The sequence below is a fragment of the Mytilus galloprovincialis genome, chromosome 6 (genome assembly GCF_965363235.1).
Source record: "Mytilus galloprovincialis chromosome 6, xbMytGall1.hap1.1, whole genome shotgun sequence".
Taxonomy (NCBI): Eukaryota; Metazoa; Mollusca; class Bivalvia; order Mytilida; family Mytilidae; genus Mytilus; species Mytilus galloprovincialis.
The window spans coordinates 40,493,230-40,511,534 of record NC_134843.1 but is presented as its reverse complement, the minus strand read 5'-3'; the positions used below and the strand labels follow the sequence as shown (position 1 = coordinate 40,511,534).

Below are 18,305 nucleotides of genomic sequence, written 5' to 3'. Positions count from 1 at the left end.
TATTTGTAATTAAAGCTGGTTTGGTGAACAAAAATGTATGTTTAATTTTGTACATTACTGATAAAAATGTACATATAACTGCAAAAAATAAAATCACAAAAATACTGAACTTAGGGGAAAATCAATTCGGAAAGTCCATAATCACATGGCAAACTCAAATAACAAAAGGCATCAAAAACGAATGGACAAGAATTGTCATATTCCTGACTTGGTAAAGGACTCATTGAAAAAGGAAGAGATATCCATGATTTTGTACAACAACAAAAAAACAGCTGAAACAAAGAGTCACACATGAGCTAATATTGGGAAACATGTTCCTCTGGAAATCATTTTTAGGTGAAAGAAAATTCCTTCATTTATATTGATATTGTCTGCTTATTTTACACCCATCATTCAGTATTAAGCAGATAAGTACAACAAGTTTAGTGATCCTATGTGCAAGATATGCCCTTGGCACGAGTTTTATATGACCAGAAGCACCGATATGATAGAGGTCAACATGGTCAAAGGTCAAACTCAATGTAATAGTGACCAAGTTTTGGTTTCTGACAGATTGCCTTCCCATGATGCATCCATAAATCAAGTTTGGTCAAGGCTGAATGATATACGAGATATGCTCCGATACAAAATTTCCACGGACAAGGTGAAACTTCGTTTGTGTGAGTCTAATAATTAAGTGTCCATTTTTGGAAACTGGTACACATGTATATAATATATACCAGTAATAAAATGGCTTAATACTGCAATCACTTAACCTAGACATCGACTGTTCAAAGCCAGTGACTAATAGTATTTGTCCTTTATCCTGTCCTTTGTTTTGTCCTTTATTTGTCAGCAATTGGCTGATTGTCTGTGTGGATTTTTTTTTAATATCATGGATTGTTTTCTGTTAAACTTTTCTTTTTAAATCATTCAACTCAGAAAAAAATGTTTTGATCCAATTGAAAACAACATCATGATGCAACAGAAAACATTTATTAATACTTTTGAGTGCAAAAAAAACCAATATCTAACTCAACATTTAACATACATTAAACTAATTGCAAGAGAAGAAATACATAAAATATAAAATTAAAATGCAAGATAGCTGACTAGAAAATAATACAATAGCTGTTCAAAACAGCAGATTCAACTGGCTGCTGAAACTTGACAGGTGTTTGTCTTAGTAAAAGTTTGGAAACAGCATTAGTGTGGATACAGAATTATTTTGCATACTAAATTAGTATGGCTACAATATTAGTTTTGATCCTGTTGTTACCCCTTTTTGCTGTTCAGTATATTATAACTTTAATAAAGAAGATTTATCATAAAGAAGAGTGATCATAATAAAGAAGAGTGATCATAATAAAGAAGAGTGATCATAATAAAGAAGAGTGATCATGATAAAGAAGAGTTATGATAATAAAGAGTGATCATAAAGAAAAAGCGTATAATGACGTAACCACAGCATATAATAAAAAACCCACAGCATATAATAACAAACCCGCAGCATATAATAACAAACCCACAGCATATAATAACAAACCCGCAGCATATAATGATAAACCCACAGCACATAATGACGGAACCACAGCACATAATGACAAACTCACATCATATAATGCAAAACCCACAGCATATAATAACAAACCCACATCATATAATGCAAAACACACCATCACATAATAAATACTATCACATAAGACAGCTATGGCGTTCCATATTTGAACATCAAATATGGATATTTTCTTATCATATACATATTAGTATATATATATTCACACTTCATTTAATGATCTTGCACATCAAAGAATTACATGTGCACATCATATAAGTATCTTTGCACATCATATACGTATATTTGCACATCATATAAGTATCTTTACACATCATATAAGTATATTTGTACATCAAATAAGTATCTTTGCACATCATACAAGGATATTTGCACATCATATAAGTATCTTTGCACATCATATAAGGATATTTGCACATCATATAAGGATATTTGCACATCATATGAGTACATAAAGACCTCAATTTAGTATGGTTTACCACCATAAAAGGATGTTGGCGGCAAATCATATAACTTAAGGATATGTGCGCATCATATAATTTAAAAGGTGATTTTTGTTAAAGTTGGGCATCACACGGCTTTTAGTTCTTTTTATCAGTAAAACAAAATTTCTGATAGTCCTATTGACATTTAGATGATTTTTTTGCGAAGCGACTGAAGCTGTTCCATTGAGGGACTTCCGCATAATCCTACCTCAGGAACAAATTAAGTGTCTGCTAGTATAGTACCATCAATAACATTTTTTCCATCAACTATGGATCTCTTTACGAAAAAAAAAAGAAGATTTTCTATGGAACGAGAACGAGAAAAGGAGAGCATACCCAAGTAGCGTTAAATAACCATACTAGTACATGAGAAATGAGTATGAGAAATGAGAACACGTGTGAGAAATGAGTATGAACTCACTCAAGTATTTGAAATAAAAAATCTATGTGATTTCTTATACGAGTCTCGTATTTGGGCTTACAACTTACATGTTTTAAATAAGTATAGATTCTAGGCGAAGATTAAATATAAAATTATCTCGCAAATGAATTACTGCATTTGTTTTAATTTGCGCAAATGCGATGCGCTACCGCTGATCGACATTTTTTTTTTATTTGGGGTTTCTATTGAATATTTTGTAAACTTGAGGTTTCCTGGTTACTAAATCTTGTACACAGGTTAGACAAGAGGAGAAATGTGAATGGTTAACTTTCAGTGATAATTATTTTCTTATATGCAATGAAATGTTATGTGAAATTTTTTCTATAGTACTGGACAAGACAAAACTTTACTCATGCCAAGTATTTCTTTATTTGAAACAAAGATACATTCTGAACAATTTTTTGAAAAGTGCAAATTTAACAAAGAATAATAGGAGGAAATCAATGGTGGTATTACACTTGTAAGGAAAACAGTTTAATACTAACACGGCATATTCAAATGTATTGCATAGACAGAGATTACAAACGTGCAATGATTACCACACTGCACAGCATTCGAACATCCTTTCACCGGGCAACAAAAAAAATGAAAAAAAATGAAATCACGTGCGAGTTTGTTGACAAGACTCTAATGCTTGTTGAACTTTGTAAATGTTAACTGTTTGATTCCGGTACAACGGAACAGAAACATAATTTAGACTTAAGTTATAGCTTAAACTCATGTAACAAACATTTGATTCAACAGGTGTAAATTCAACTACGCATGTTCCCCTTTGCGTAGCAATCAAGTTTACCATACCGGCACCATGAGGACCAATCACAATCGAGGAATTTGCAAAACGCTCCAACTGAATCTCCAGAGATGGCAATGATCTATCATCATGAACAATGAAGTCTAAGTTAGCTTGTTTTGCAAAATTTTCTACCAATAGCTGAATTTTGTTAAAGTAAGGCATCACACGGCTTTTAGTCCTTTTTATCAGCAAAACAAAATTTCTAATACCAGTCCTGTGATCATTTGGAAGAATTGTTTTTCGAAGCCACTGAATCTGTTCCATGGAAGGCCTGCCGCATAATCCTACCTCAGGAACAAATAAAGTGTCTGTTACTATAGTACCATCAATAACATTTTTTTCATCAACTTTGACCAATTTTAGCCATTTCATCACATATCGATTTTTCTGACTCACATGGATAAAACTGTTTTGTTTTTCCGATTCAGACAATAGTGCTAACCCTACTAAGGCTTCCATTGGGAAATGCCATATGCCTTGACTCCAGTAGAGAGCGATCGAGAAAACTAGATTATATCGTTTCAGTGAAATCTTGCGTAACGATAAGTTTCCTGAAGTAACACAGCCTCCATTTCGTACTGCTAAATTATCTTTAGTATGCACAATCCAACCATCAGTAGAGACAACAACATCTTGGAATTTTGCAATTCTACCAACTTGGTTTTTAGCACCATCAAAACCATGCCATAACTTTAATTGCTGTAAATCATGTTGGGCTAAAATGTTACTAAGCCTTCTGTAGCTTTCCCTGATATTCTGTTTAAGGCTATGTATATTTTCCGGATCCATCGTTATATCTCCCACTAGATTGGAATCATATGGAGGTAGTTCTTTGTAAGTTACATTGTACCAACTCGGTTTCTTATTATCCCAGATAAATGGGGCATTCTTCGCTAGCATAGTACGAGTTATTATGTTGTTTCCTGAATATATTTTCGGAGTTGAAGACAGATAAACCAGACAAAGAAACACCACCGACATATAACAGTAATGTTTCCAATATCTTGAGCAGCCGATACATTTATTTTTAATCAAGTTGAAAGAATCGATCATTTTCAGGTTATTTATTTCATGCTTACGAATATTCGACATTTCGTGATTGTTTTCTAGAGTTATTTGTTATAATATTGAAACTAATCCTCCCTGATGGTTAACGAAGATTTCAATTGAAATGACACCGATGCAAATTGTGTATCCTCTTTCAAGTACAGCACTTGTATGAATATTAAATAATACAAGAACATACCCGTGATATCGCGGGTCCGAGACTGAATAGAAGTATATAACTATGCCTAAGCCTTATTTTAGTAATTGGTATTGTCATCTGATAAAGTCATGTCGTTTATAAGATACACAGTTTTCTCTGCTTTCAAATCTTACTGTTTGAACCCGTCGACCTGGAACTTATCAATTATTGGTAATATTAATTATTTGGAAAACAAAAGGTCCTAGCTATCCAGGAATGGAGTATTTTTTAATCAACAACATTGTCCTATATTAGTTACTTTAGAAAGTCTTGCTGATTGCTGAATAAAACTACAATAGGGAACATTTTGACAATGATTGAATTTAGTAGTATCAGCCCTTTGATTATTACACGTGGATATAGCTAGAACACATGCACCCGTGATATCGCGGGTCCGTGACTGAATTAAGCCTTATTTTAGTATTGGTACTGTCATCTGATAAAGTCATGCCGATTATAAGATACACAGTTTTCTCTGTTTTCAAATCTTTCTGTTTGAACCCGTCGAACTGGAAATTTTGAATGATTGGTAGGTAATATTAATTATTTGGAAAACAACAGGTCATTCGTATTGTTATCTTAGAAAGTCTTAAAGATAAAAATACTACAATAGGGAATATTTTGACAATGAACGAATTTAGCAATGTCAACCCTGTGATTATGACCCGTGTATATAGCAAAATCCTAAATACACCGTTTGGTGGTGTGCCTGTCAGATGCGGAACGTACAGATAAGGTAATAGGTAACAGGTGAATATACTATTGGTATCGGTATCGGATTCGACCCGGAACTTGTTAATTATTGGCAATATTAATTATGTGGAAAACAAAAGGGTCTGGAGTGGTGTAATTTTTAATCTACACCACTGTCCTATATTAGCTATGTATAAAGTTGAATTCTTTGATTCATCGTTTTTACGTGATGATGGCTGATAAATTGGACCTCGTAATTTTAGTATTATAGATGATTGGTCAACAATTTCATGGATGTATGTTTCTCTGAAATAATCGGTTTAAATTCCACTCAATCTGCAAAAGGAAAGTGAGTACTAGTATATTATATATAATTTGATAAATGAACCATTGTAGGCTAATTACACATGCATTCGAATTAGATGAGAGCTATACTCCAATTAGTTATAAAAAAAACCCCGACATACCAAAAGCCAAGGTCATCTAAGATACACATTATTTTAATTATTTTCGCTCCTCAAAAAACAAGATTGTTTTAATTTGATAGTATATAAATAAATAACGGAACTTAAAAAGTAGAATAAAATGACCCGAGGTCCGTGTCCTTGTCTTGCTTATCTACGATTAAGGGCATACGACACAATGTTGATCCCGTATTGAAATTTTGCTGATAACTTGCATATAATTATTCCTTCATGTGTTACTTTTTGAGTAAAATGAGGTCGAAATTTTATATCTTTGCTCAAAATTCAGATTTGTGGAAGTATTTTTCCATTTGAAAGAAATACACATTCTTTTTGTTTTAAAATATAAACACTAGCTGTTTTTTTTGTTAAACCATTTGTAAATTCTGTTTTATTTAAATTTCCTTTAAATTTGTACATTTCACTTTTTCCAATAACTCATATTTATCAAATGTTCATGAATGTAGGAAAAAACATCATTTTTTGCTGTATATTTATTAAATTTAAACAAATGCAGTATTGACGTTTTCATGAAAATTGGCACACAAAATCTTCTTACGTGATCAAACCAAAGAGCATTTGAAAATAGAGGGATTCATGAGCTCGGTTTCAAGTTAAATAAGTTTGATTGATAAAAATCAGTCGAAAACTGAATCTTTTGCCGATAAATCACAGTTCGACGTCGGGAAAATAACAATTAACGTAAGCAACGTCATTAACTCCCCTGTAACTGTATCTTATGCCCTTGAAATTACTTATATGACAAAGGTTCACCTGAAGACGATCAATTCTCAAACTAAATACAATTCAAGGAATCACAGATGCTTCAAAAAAAAAATCAGATTTTAAAATACACCCGTCAAAGACGGTCATCCCTATAAAAAAAATCAGCCAAAAACCAAAAAAAATCCAATGATTTTTACAAAAGGTAATCTAAATTGACCTTGCCAATAGTCTTTCAAATACTAATTCCTGAAACTTAAACACATTCATTGCAAATTAAGAGTTTCGACAATGAATGATTGTACTTTCATAACGGAAAACCCCTGAGGCGATGATTACTGAACACATTAGAACAACCATTATGTTATGAGAACTATAACGAAAGCCAATTGAGTAACACATTTATTCGAACCAATAAGATGTCTGAAAACATCATGTGGGAGAATTGTGATGTTAATCAAATTATCATTTACCTTCAAAACTTTAAGCGAATTAAGTCCAGCAAAAGCATCCTCTTGAATATCAGATATTTTATTTTTGCTTAAACTCAGGGTTTCTAAATTTGAATAATTGATGAAGGAATTGTTTTTGAGTATGTTTATCAAGTTATTTGAAAGTATTAACTCTTGTATATCTCGACTTAGATTCCTTGGCACAGATTTAAATCCTTAATTTTCACAATGAGCAACCAGTTGATGTTTTCTATTTCTTCTATATGTACAAGAAAATGCTGGTTCCACACATGTTACTGTTATGATGATTGACAGAGCGAACAGATATGTTGTCTCCTTCATTTCTATCTTTTAAAAATAACTGATCACCTAAGGGTTTCTGTTCTATTCAAAAATTTCAGCAGTTGATTCAATGTTTTAATCATAATTTTTTTTTATCTATATCTTTGATTGAGAGAAAATAAATTCCAAATCAACACTGCTATACAAGGCAAGGCAAAGAGGAAGTTTGAAGTTTAACTTTTCATATGACAAGGCAAAGAGGAAGTTTGAAGTTTAACTTTTCATAAGTGTATTATTTTTATAAATACTTGTTTTAGGTAAAATTTATGACTTCAAATACTTTATATGAATTGAACTATTACCACTTTAGTTCTCCGGTGTAATATATTTAAATTAAAATGTTTTACTGACTAGAAAAACTTTATGGAGATTGAATGAAATCAAAATAGATATCATGCACATCAGTCACGATCGTTTTATTAATACGTATGATATAGCTACATCTTATAGAGTTGGCAGCCGAGTAAAGAAAGTTGGGTATAAGAAAAAACAATTACTCTTCCCATCTTTTTAAAGTAAAGTTATTTTACCTAGATTTTTTCATTTGTGCGTTTTAGATATTAACAGCAACGCAGGTACCAATTTTCGTTTAACAGACTCATAACGCAGTTTATTATAACCTTTAAGCTTTCAAACTTTGAACAATGTTGTGTATATACATAGAACATGTGCAGATCTCCTTTTATGTGTATTCATTTCTGATATATTTTTCGGATTACGGAGGTTCAAACTTACGATTTTTGACAAAAAATGTACCTTTGACCATTATCGCACCGCAGGTATATTAGCACGTTGTGATTGGTTTAGTGCCGTCAGGTGATGATCCCCTATGGATCATTAGGGGTTAATAAATTGCATAGGGGTTCATGACGTCAAGTCTACTGTTAATGTTGACGTCATCTATTTATGTTGTTGTGTTTCATTGTTTATTTTTCCACAAAACGCAGCGGAAAAAGTCAAGCGTGCGATAAATTCGTTATACGGTTAACTACTGACCCCCTACGGACCATAGAGGGTGAATAAAATCTATAGGAACCATATAACTTATAGTATGACACCACTTAGAACCCTTATTACATATTGAATATATTAAATCTAAATCATTAATTTTTATAAACCTACTCTGGAATATATTTGCAATTGTTGTGTCTTTCCACTATTTTGCAATGGTAACAAAAATGAACTTGTTATATGTTAATTTGATATCCTCTGGCATCTAAATTTTTCAACCAACCGGAACTATTTTAAAGGACCAACCATAATACATAGTTTGTTACCCCAGTTTTGTTGAAACATGTTACATTTTGTAGTTTCAGAGAAGATCTAAGAATGCCCGCTCCAGTTTTCAAGGGGTCTGTTTTATCTCATCTGTCGAAAGTTCAGTTTTGTTTTTCGTTTTTTTTTGCCATGGCATTGTCAGTTTGTTTTTGACTTATGAGTTTGAATATCTCTTTGGGATCTTTCGCGTCTTTTCTTGTATCCTACGTTGGCAAAAACATCGAGAAGACCTTATGCTGTCTCATTAGAAATAGCTGTTTTATTTTTGGTAACAACTTACCTATTTGACATCTTTAACAATTCATATTGGAAATTAAAAGACCTGAATTTTGTGCATGTTTAACGTGAAACAGAACTTGCTGGAGCAAGAAGAGCCCTCACTGGGTGAACGTGATTGTAGTCCAGTTTCTGAGAGATTTCGCGAAAATATCCCTAAAAATCTAGTACATGTATCTTGATCTTGAGGTCAAGGTCAAGGTCACACGAACGTCATGATGATATGCGACACAGTGTCTTGAGTTGACACAGACATGATCATATCATGCATATTAAACTATTTTCAGTGTCATGGATTGCAAAATATTCTGGTGTAGAAAATTCATAAATTTAACGCATTTTTACGGCGAATATTTCTTTCTAAAGTTTTCGTACTTACTTAAATAAGTGTCGCGTCCATTTCCTTGTTCTAATATAAATTATTTTTTAGGGGCTAGCTAAAGCCCGCCTCCAGGTACGGGATTTTATCGCTGAGTTGAAGATCTATTGGTGGCCGCGTGTGCTGTTTTCTGCTCATTGGTCGGGGTTTTGAAACACTCCCCGTTTTCATTCTCTATTCTATTAAAATAGTCGAAACGCACAAAGAACAGTACAAGAACATGCAATGAACGGTAATAAACAAACAAACTATAGAAACAACGAACCATGACGAAACTCGGAGTTTCGTCTTTAAACATCTATAAATAAAATATTACAACAGTTTTCTCATCAGTGAGTCGTCCTGAGCATGCATGGAATATTTGCCACTGGACATTGTGTGACAATTTGTAAAAGACCTGTGTATGAATTACCTGTAAACATTGTGTTATGATATTGTAATTATTGTATTTGTTTATGTTGGCCTAATTTGTGTTGTGTGGCCTGATAGTTGTTTACAGAATAATCTTAGAACTGTGCAGTTTAGAAATCACTAGAACAATCACATAATGATTGGAACTTTCCATTTGACTTACATAATGATTCCAGAATGATCCTAATAAAAGATGCGTTATATCAACTTCTACATTTTACTAGAAACTTCCGTTGTAACTTTCTAGGACATTCCATTTTAGAGTGTTCTAGAATTTTCCGTGACAACTATATATATACATACACTAAAGTTAAACACACACTTAGACTTAGACATTGATAGACATTAATATTCATAACATTTGGATTGGCACTTTTATTCTACAAACAACATCATACTGGATTGTGACCGTAGTAGTGAACGTAATATTCAGATTGGATTCCGAAAGATATCCGGATACAGATAAAGATAAAAGATTGGACTCATATTTTGACAGTTAAGTTGACAGTAATAGTTGTGTAAAACTTTTGTATAATAAATATTGTTAAATTTTATTATTGATTTGTGTCTTTTGTTGGCTACAATTGCGAAACAAAGACTATGTGTAACACAAAATTGATTAAACTATAAATAAAAGCATGGTATTTTACTCGAAAACTAAAGTATTTGGACGTTCTATCTACCAACTTCGCTTCGAAACGAAGCAAGGCTGGAATCTACTGCACGGCGATCATACCCGTGATATAGAACATTAAAACAATAAAAGGTTTTCAGTATTCTTTGTTCTTTCAAAATTAAATATTTGCAACAATATGCAAGACATTCAAGCATATATTAAGGTGCATCAACTGCTGGTTGAACGTTCTTTACTGTGTAAGATGTAGTTTATTTATATGTTTTGGGGTTTAGTATGACGTCCATTTTTACTGAACTAGTCACACATTTTTATTTAAGGGCCAGCTGAAGTCCACCTCCGGGTGCAAGATTTTCTAGCTGCATTAAAGAAACATTGGTGGCTTTCGGCTGTAATCTGCTTTTTGGTCGGGTTGTTGTCTCTTTGACATATTCGCCATTTCCATTCTCAATTTTATGCACTGTTCAAGATTCATGTGGCACATCTCGGAACAGTATATCTAACGTTCCAGGACACACAAATTATCCAAATTCGTTCAAGTGTGAACTGTAAGTCAAGTTGTGTGGGTGAACTTTTATATTTAACATATTTAAGATGAAGTTGCATTGATACGTGATGTATAACACCTTAGAAATAAACACAAACTGGAAACGTAACCAATCACTCAAGCGTTAAATCTAGGTCGTAGTGTGAACGTTCTTTATTTTCAGGGGTGCATCCATTAATGATGTTTCATTAGTAAGTGATGTATAGTACCTATCGTAAAGTGGTTTTACTAAAACTGCACATGTAATAAGAAAGACGTCTAAACTATATGAATTTGTATTGATGAATAAATTACAAGATAACGTCATAAGTACACGACGTTGGATATATAAAATAATGCCGCGTTACGTTAACGTTCTCTTCTGTGCGTGATTTCCAACATTCTCCGGCCCACGAAAAGTGAAAATTAAAACTTGTAAAATATTTAAAGTCTCCCTGTGTGAATAAATAAAATGAAATTAACTTTAAAGTCCATCATTAAAAATATAAAACTTTTACCACAATTTGCTATAGTACGGTGTCACATGTATTTCACGTTCTTTTTTTTTGTAAGTTTCTCCGTATAATCCAATTCCTGGTATAAGTTAAGCTGTTTGAACTGAAATTTTTATTTTCCATTCATTGTAAATCATCGTAAAAGCATTTGTTTTGGTTAGTGTCTCTTGTCCACATTAAAGCTGATTTGTATGTTTCATTTACTTTCAACGGACCAGTGTTTTTTGTTTTGTCCTTGAAGTGTCCACAATTGTAGAAATATGTTCAATGTTAATAGTATTCCTCTCTGTTTTATTCTTGGTAATGTGCGTCTCTTCCGTTTCTCCTAAATTGGTAGCACTAAAGTGTGTTTCGTTGATTGAACTGGTTCTTTTTAGTGGTCCTGAGAGTAGGTATTCAAGTTTGAAATTTACTGTTGTTGGTCCGTCGCCCCTAATGCTATCATCCTGGACAATATCCCAGTATTGGTCAGCTCCAACAAGCAGTTCAATTTCAAATGATGTTTCCTTAGTTACGGCGTGTGCTAATCTTAGGTTTTGCAAATACGGCAACTTGTTTGTAGTTTCAATGTTAGTCTTAAATGGTGCGGCGATTGTAGGTACAATCAAAACATCGACTGGTATTTCTTGGCCATAGATAGTTTGTATCTTCACTGTTGCTGTGCTTAGCTGTTCAATAGAGTTGTTCTTATTATCGTCTCCAAATCTAGAAAGCGTAATTGCTTCAATTCCTGTGGTTTTTAACTCCAATTTCTCTGCTAAATGTTTCGTAATAAATGACCTTGTGACGCCTTCGTCGAAAAGGATCTTTGCATCAATTGTTTGTTATTTGTAGCTTAGTGGTGCTATTGCGGTCTTTTGTTAAACGTTTTGGCGATCACGGCCTAGAGATGAATATAAAACTGTTGTCTCAGCTTGTGTTGCGTTGTGTGTTTGTACTGTACATGTACTACTTGTACTTGCAGTTTCTTTATCGTGGTCTTTGTTGCATATGCTTGTGTGGTGACGTCTTTTACATTTCTTGCAGTTTGATTTTGATTTACAATCTGCTACATTGTGTTGCCCTAAACAATTAAAGCATAGTCTCATCTTTTTTACAATTGTCATGCGGTCGTTTGGATCAGTATATCAAGTACATTCTGACGAATAGTGGGGGTCCTTGCAGTATGCACAGCTTATGGTATGAGATTTCTGTGTTGAATTAGTTGAATTGTTTTTTGGCCAGATTTTACGTGATTTTGTATTTGTGTAGAACGAAGTGTAGGACTTTCACCTGTTTCTGTACTTTTACCAGACTCTAAAATAGCTAGCTTCTTAAAGATAGATCTCCTTAGATCACCGAGAAACCAATCTGATGAACCGTGCTCACTTGTTAAGTTTTTTGTATTTCACCAGGCATTATGTTAAGTATAACTGGTACTAATAACGAGCCATACGAGTGTACGATTGAATTATCTTATGCTTTTGTCCGAATCTTTCATGTATGAATTCAATAGCTTTGTTGTAGTTTGTGTGCGTAAGAGTAAAACCGGCAATGGTATATGACGCTTCTCCTTCTAGTAAAGATTTTAGGTAGTTGAACTTTTAAACTTCGGTTAGTGTGTTGTTGTTGTGAATTGCAGAATCAAAAGAAGCCCAAAAGGAGTGCCATTCAAGTTCGTTTCCATCAAATGTAGGTAAATTCAATTTCGGCAGTTAATGGAAGTTGCTGCTATTGACGCTTGAATTTGAACGTAAAGACGTGAAATTGATGCCAGTATTTTGTGAGTCATCTCTTATGTTATATACGGGGCCAACATTTTGAATGGGTTGCAGTGTCTCATTGTGCGGCGAAAAACTTCTAGCGGCTTCATTTAAATAAGATGTTTGAACGTGAATAAATTTACGAATTTCATGTCTCTAAATTAAATTTATAAAATTTATTAGTTGAATTGAACTCAATAATAATTTTCTCTAAATTAAATTTATACTCATCCGTGTTAAGTATTTCTTGCTCTATATCCTCCTCTTGTACACTATCTAAAATGTTCTTATCCAAATCCTTCAGAATATCTTGCTTTTCCTTTAATGTATCCAGAATTGTTTCCAACTCGTCCTCTTCCGGTTTTTCTTCTGTTTCACTTCTTTCCTCAAATCTTCTTAAAATCCTAGGAACTGCTTCTGTGTCCCGCTCGTATAGATTTCAGCTTTGAAGTCATCTTCTTCTGGTGATGGTACCAATATCGTTAAGTGGATTTTACTAAAACTACATATGTAATAAGAAAGACGTCTAAACTGTATGATGACTAAAGTACAAGATAACGTAATAAGTACACGACGTTGGATATATATAATAATGCCGCGTTACGTTAACATTTTCTTCTGTGCGTGATTTCCAACAGTACCCTAGATTGTCGGTGGCCATGAATGTGCTTAACTGTCAAATGTGTATGTATTCAATAATAAAATGAAATAGGAATTGGAATGAATAAATTTTTACCTTACATATATATCCGGACGAGATATTAGAATAAACAGATTGAATTGTTAAAATTAGCATAGTTGAATTGAACTCAATAGCAACAAACTAAACGACAAAACCTGTTTTAAGTTGGACAACATTAATGATTATGTTAAAATGTATATTCTGAAAATAAAACGTTACTGCTGCTTTTAAATCTCATGCACGCTCTGTTCGTGGAATATTCTTAAAAAAAATCTATTTAAGAAATAATTCACGGAAGCCATAGATTTGTTGGACATTTACATATGGCCTGGGCTGTGATATTCGAATTTGCTAAATTTGTTCTGTGCTCTATAACAATTTTATAGTGTACGGTATAGAACGAATTTGAGGTTCAATTTAAATACAAGAATTTGTTAAGTAAAATATGTATTGTATATGAACCATAATAATAGTATTGTTAAAATTATGTTTAACAATTCCGGGCTTTCATGCAAACAATATCATTTAAATTACACATTGTGTAGCTGTTTAGTTTTCTATGTTGTGTCATGTGTACTATTGTTTTTCTGTTTGTCTTTTTCATTTTTATCCATGGCGTTGTCAGTTTGTTTTAGATTTATGAGTTTGACTGTCCCTTTGGTATCTTTCGTCCATCTTTTACATCCGAGTTCGCTTTTATACATAGTGTAAAGTTGTGTCGTTGTCAAGAATACAATGTCTATATATGAAATGCAATGAAAATATATAAACAAAACACCGAACTATGATAAGGAAAATTCAAAAAGGAAGATCTTCATAAAACCCAAAAGGAAAACTCCGAATTTATCATCCATAGGAACGACTGGAAAATAAATATCATAATCCTGACTTGCTACAGGCATTTTTATTTTTATAATACAATTGGACTGAAATCGATAAAACACACCCCACCTATACGATTGGCCGCGATATGTCTGTGTCTCCACAGGGCCAACCGAATGAATCTATTCTTTATCGTCATGTTTTGAAAGAATCTAGATTCGCATGCTGGCTGATGCATACAAAGCAAGAGACGATTATTCTATAGAAGAACCCTTTCGTAATCCCTTGATTAACCTAGCAATCCCCTTAATTGTGTTTGCCAGTTTTAATATCTTAGATTGATTAACGACATTTGAGCTTCACATCGATAAACTTTAAACATTGGTTTGTATCAAAGTCTACAGATTCATTCTGTTATATCACTGTTCCTTTTTAATCCACAACATATCTTCCTCATGTATAGTCCTGATTCGTCGTTTGTGTTGGTTTATACTTTGGATCTTTTTTAGGTTTATCAGCTCTTTTAAGTCTATATTAGGGTTTTGTGTTTATAATATTTTGCCTCGAACATCATTGAAAATAGTTAAATTATGAAAATACTAGTTTGTATATTACAACTGGAGCTTTTAATGTTAGTTCTTTGGAAATAAATGACATTTCAATAAAAACAAATCTAGCGTTATAAATCAAGGTCAAAGAACAGGCAATCTTAATCTGCTGTGTCACTTACGTCTACTTTTTCACATGCAATTGAATTATAATACATCAACTACTAGCCATGACAACACTACTGTGCAAATACAATTGAGAATGGAAATGGGGAATATGTCAAAGAGACAACAACCCGACCAAAGAGCAGATAACAGCCGAAGGCTACCAATAGGTCTTCAATGCAGCGAGAGAATCCCGCACCGGGAGGTGGGCCTCAGTTGACACCTAAATAAAAATGTGTACTACTTCAGTGAAAATGGACGTCATACTAGACTCCGAAATATATAAATGAACTAAAATTAAAAAAACATACAAGACTAACAAAGGCCAGAGTATATTTCTGTTTTGCAATACATATATCCCGTTCTTTCCTAGTATTAAGTGATAGCCTAAATGCATGTATACATGTAAATTGTATACATATAATAAACATGTCTTATTCCGACAAATATTAAAAAAAAAAAAACAACTTAAAATTCTGTTTATTTCAGTTTGTGAAGATCTCATGCTTTACAACACCCACTTGTATCAAATGCATATAATTGTACCTACTATCAAGAGTCAGCCATAAGTGTTATATATATCATGTTTCTTGTTCATATACTTTAGCAAAGTATTTGAATTCGTCTGTAAAACACATCGACACCGATCTTTTCATGGACAAATAACCTAATAATATCACAATGTATACATTTTCAAAGCATTGAACTGTTACTGAAATTTTGAAATAAAGATTTGAATGGAAAATTATGTGATAACAAGGCATTTATAAAAGAAAACTAATCTTGAAATGCTTTATTTGCTCTTCATTGTATACCAAATGCAATCAATTATTGAATAGTCATACAACTTCCTATTTGACGTCCGTCCATTAATTGGCTCATTATGTACGATTTATTGCTGGTATGAAAAAAAAAGATTTTGCTGGTAATCGACGATTTTCAGTTTTGGAGAAATCAATGCTGCAATGCAATAAGCAAGGTAAATCCATAACAAAAGCTCTTTATGGTGCAGCTTTCTTACAGGAAAATATCCTTGTTTTCACACAATAAATGTCTGTGAAGATTCAGTAACTTTAAAACAATTTATAATTCATTAGTTTTAGTATGTTTATTTTAAGGTTTTCTGTTCACCTCAATGACACGGTTAGTTTGAACCTTAGCAGTTACTTACAATCTCAAAACATTCTAAAATATTGCATACAGATTATAATTGTGATCTTCACTTTGATGTGCAGTATGTATAATAATGTATATATTGTATTTCTAATTCAAATAAAGAAGAGCCTTTAGTCTAAGCCATTGGCTTTGATAATCAGTATTGTCCCCAGCTTCGTTTTTGTCCAATGGTAATTCAATAAAATACACATCATTAGAAATGTTAATTATTTCGTCTGGTATATCCTTGACTTGAATATTTTGTAAAATAACAATTATTTTTCTAAAGTTTGTAGTATATTTTTCGTACATTGCTCTTTCTATTTCGAATCTTCCCCATTTTCCTTCGGTAAAATGTTCAGTAATGATGAATACAACATGTCTACTTTGCTGAATTGATTCTGCTTTTGCATCTGCAGTAGGATCTCCAGGAAGAAGATCTCGATCATGTAAACACACTTTAAGTCCCCATTTTTCTTCAATTTTTGGAAGAAAAAACTTCTGTATCCACGTTACGCTTCTGTTTTCATACGAAACATATGCGTCGTACATATAGTTTTCATGTAAATTTTTCTCAACGACATGCCGAACTTTTCTATACATGTAAAGAATTATTTTCCATCTATAGTTATAAAGGAGAGAAAGAGGTATGAGGTATGAATATACCAAATGCACTACCAACCAATATTATTCCAACCTGGAGCCATATAGTAGCTTTGCAGTCCGAAAAGTATTTCGCCGTATTTTTTATTACCTCCTTTAATTGGGCTTGTTGCCATCTGACATAGTACAGTTATAAGTGTCCCCGTTCTTAAATGTTATTTTTGTTTTTGCGAACCACAAAAGAAAGTCTAAAGTGTCACATGAACAGACCAGAGCGTTGTTATTCAAATTTAGGGTGCGTTTGTGATTTGAATTCATCACTTTATCCAGACTACACCTTATGGTTTCATCAATAGAAATGATTAAATTATTGGATAGATCTAAAGATTCCAACTTTTGTAGCTCGGTAACAAAGGAAGGAATGGTCCTGAAAAGGTTGTTTGACATATTTAAATGCGTTATATTCGGCTGATCTAAAAATGTCGTTTCCTCTAAAGTCCAAAGATTATTGAAAGATATGTCTATTTTTCTCAAATCTGGAGCTCTGAAAGACATCCATTGTTTACCTTTTAGTATTACTTGGTCTATGCGTGCATTCGTCAGTTTCAGTATTGAAAGTTTTGGCATGAATACTGATGGAAATGTTATGATTGTTACTGGATATTCTAGTTGCTTTCCGCAGTCGTCTGGAAAATCAGGATAATTTTGGTAAACACCATATGAAACATCAAGGTATTTAAGCGATGTGTCAGCACATGTGAAAGACGCTGATGTAAAAGCTATTTGTATGTGCGTAAATCTAAGAAATTCTATTGACGATGGAATCGAAAACGTAATATGAGGAGGAATTTTATGTGTTTCCGTTATTTCTGGAAAATGATTTAAAACTCCCGGATGGTACACGTTCAAATACACTGGATGGAAATAATCCACAATAAGGTAGGAAAAATCGTACACTTTCATGTTAATTGCGCTTTTGAAAAATGTAAAAGAAAGCATACAAGACTAACAAAGGTCAGAGGTTTCTGACTTGGGACACTCATGCTAAAAAATGCGGCAAATTTACGCCTGTCCCAAGTCAGGAGCCTCTGGCCATTGTTAGTCTTGTATGATTTTTAATTTTAGTTTCTTGTGTATAATTCGGAGTTTAGTATGATGTCCATTATAACTGTACTAGTATACATATTTTTTAAGAGGCCAGCTGAAGGACGCCTACGGATGCGGGAGTTTCTCGCTACATTGAAGACCCATTGGTGGCCTTCGGCTGTTTTTTGCTCTATGGTCGGGTTGTTGTCGCTTTGACACATTCTCCATTTCCTTTCTCAAGATTACTTGGATATTTTTGGCCTATCATTTAGGGCTTCTGTTTAATGC

The 18,305-nt window shown here is 33.1% G+C and overlaps 1 long non-coding RNA gene and 1 pseudogene across 1 annotated transcript; both read right to left on the bottom strand.

The window, feature by feature from the left end:
* Nucleotides 1–956: 956 nt before the first annotated feature.
* Nucleotides 957–7,358, bottom strand: LOC143079565 (uncharacterized). The gene is made up of 2 exons (XR_012979433.1): nt 6,875–7,358; nt 957–5,550 (listed from the first exon to the last, which is right to left on the bottom strand). It is a non-coding gene; the product is annotated as an uncharacterized LOC143079565 (long non-coding RNA).
* Nucleotides 7,359–16,266: 8,908 nt separating this feature from the next.
* On the bottom strand, nt 16,267–17,930 carry LOC143078593 (toll-like receptor 2; annotated as a pseudogene).
* Between the last annotated feature and the right edge of the window lie 375 nt (nt 17,931–18,305).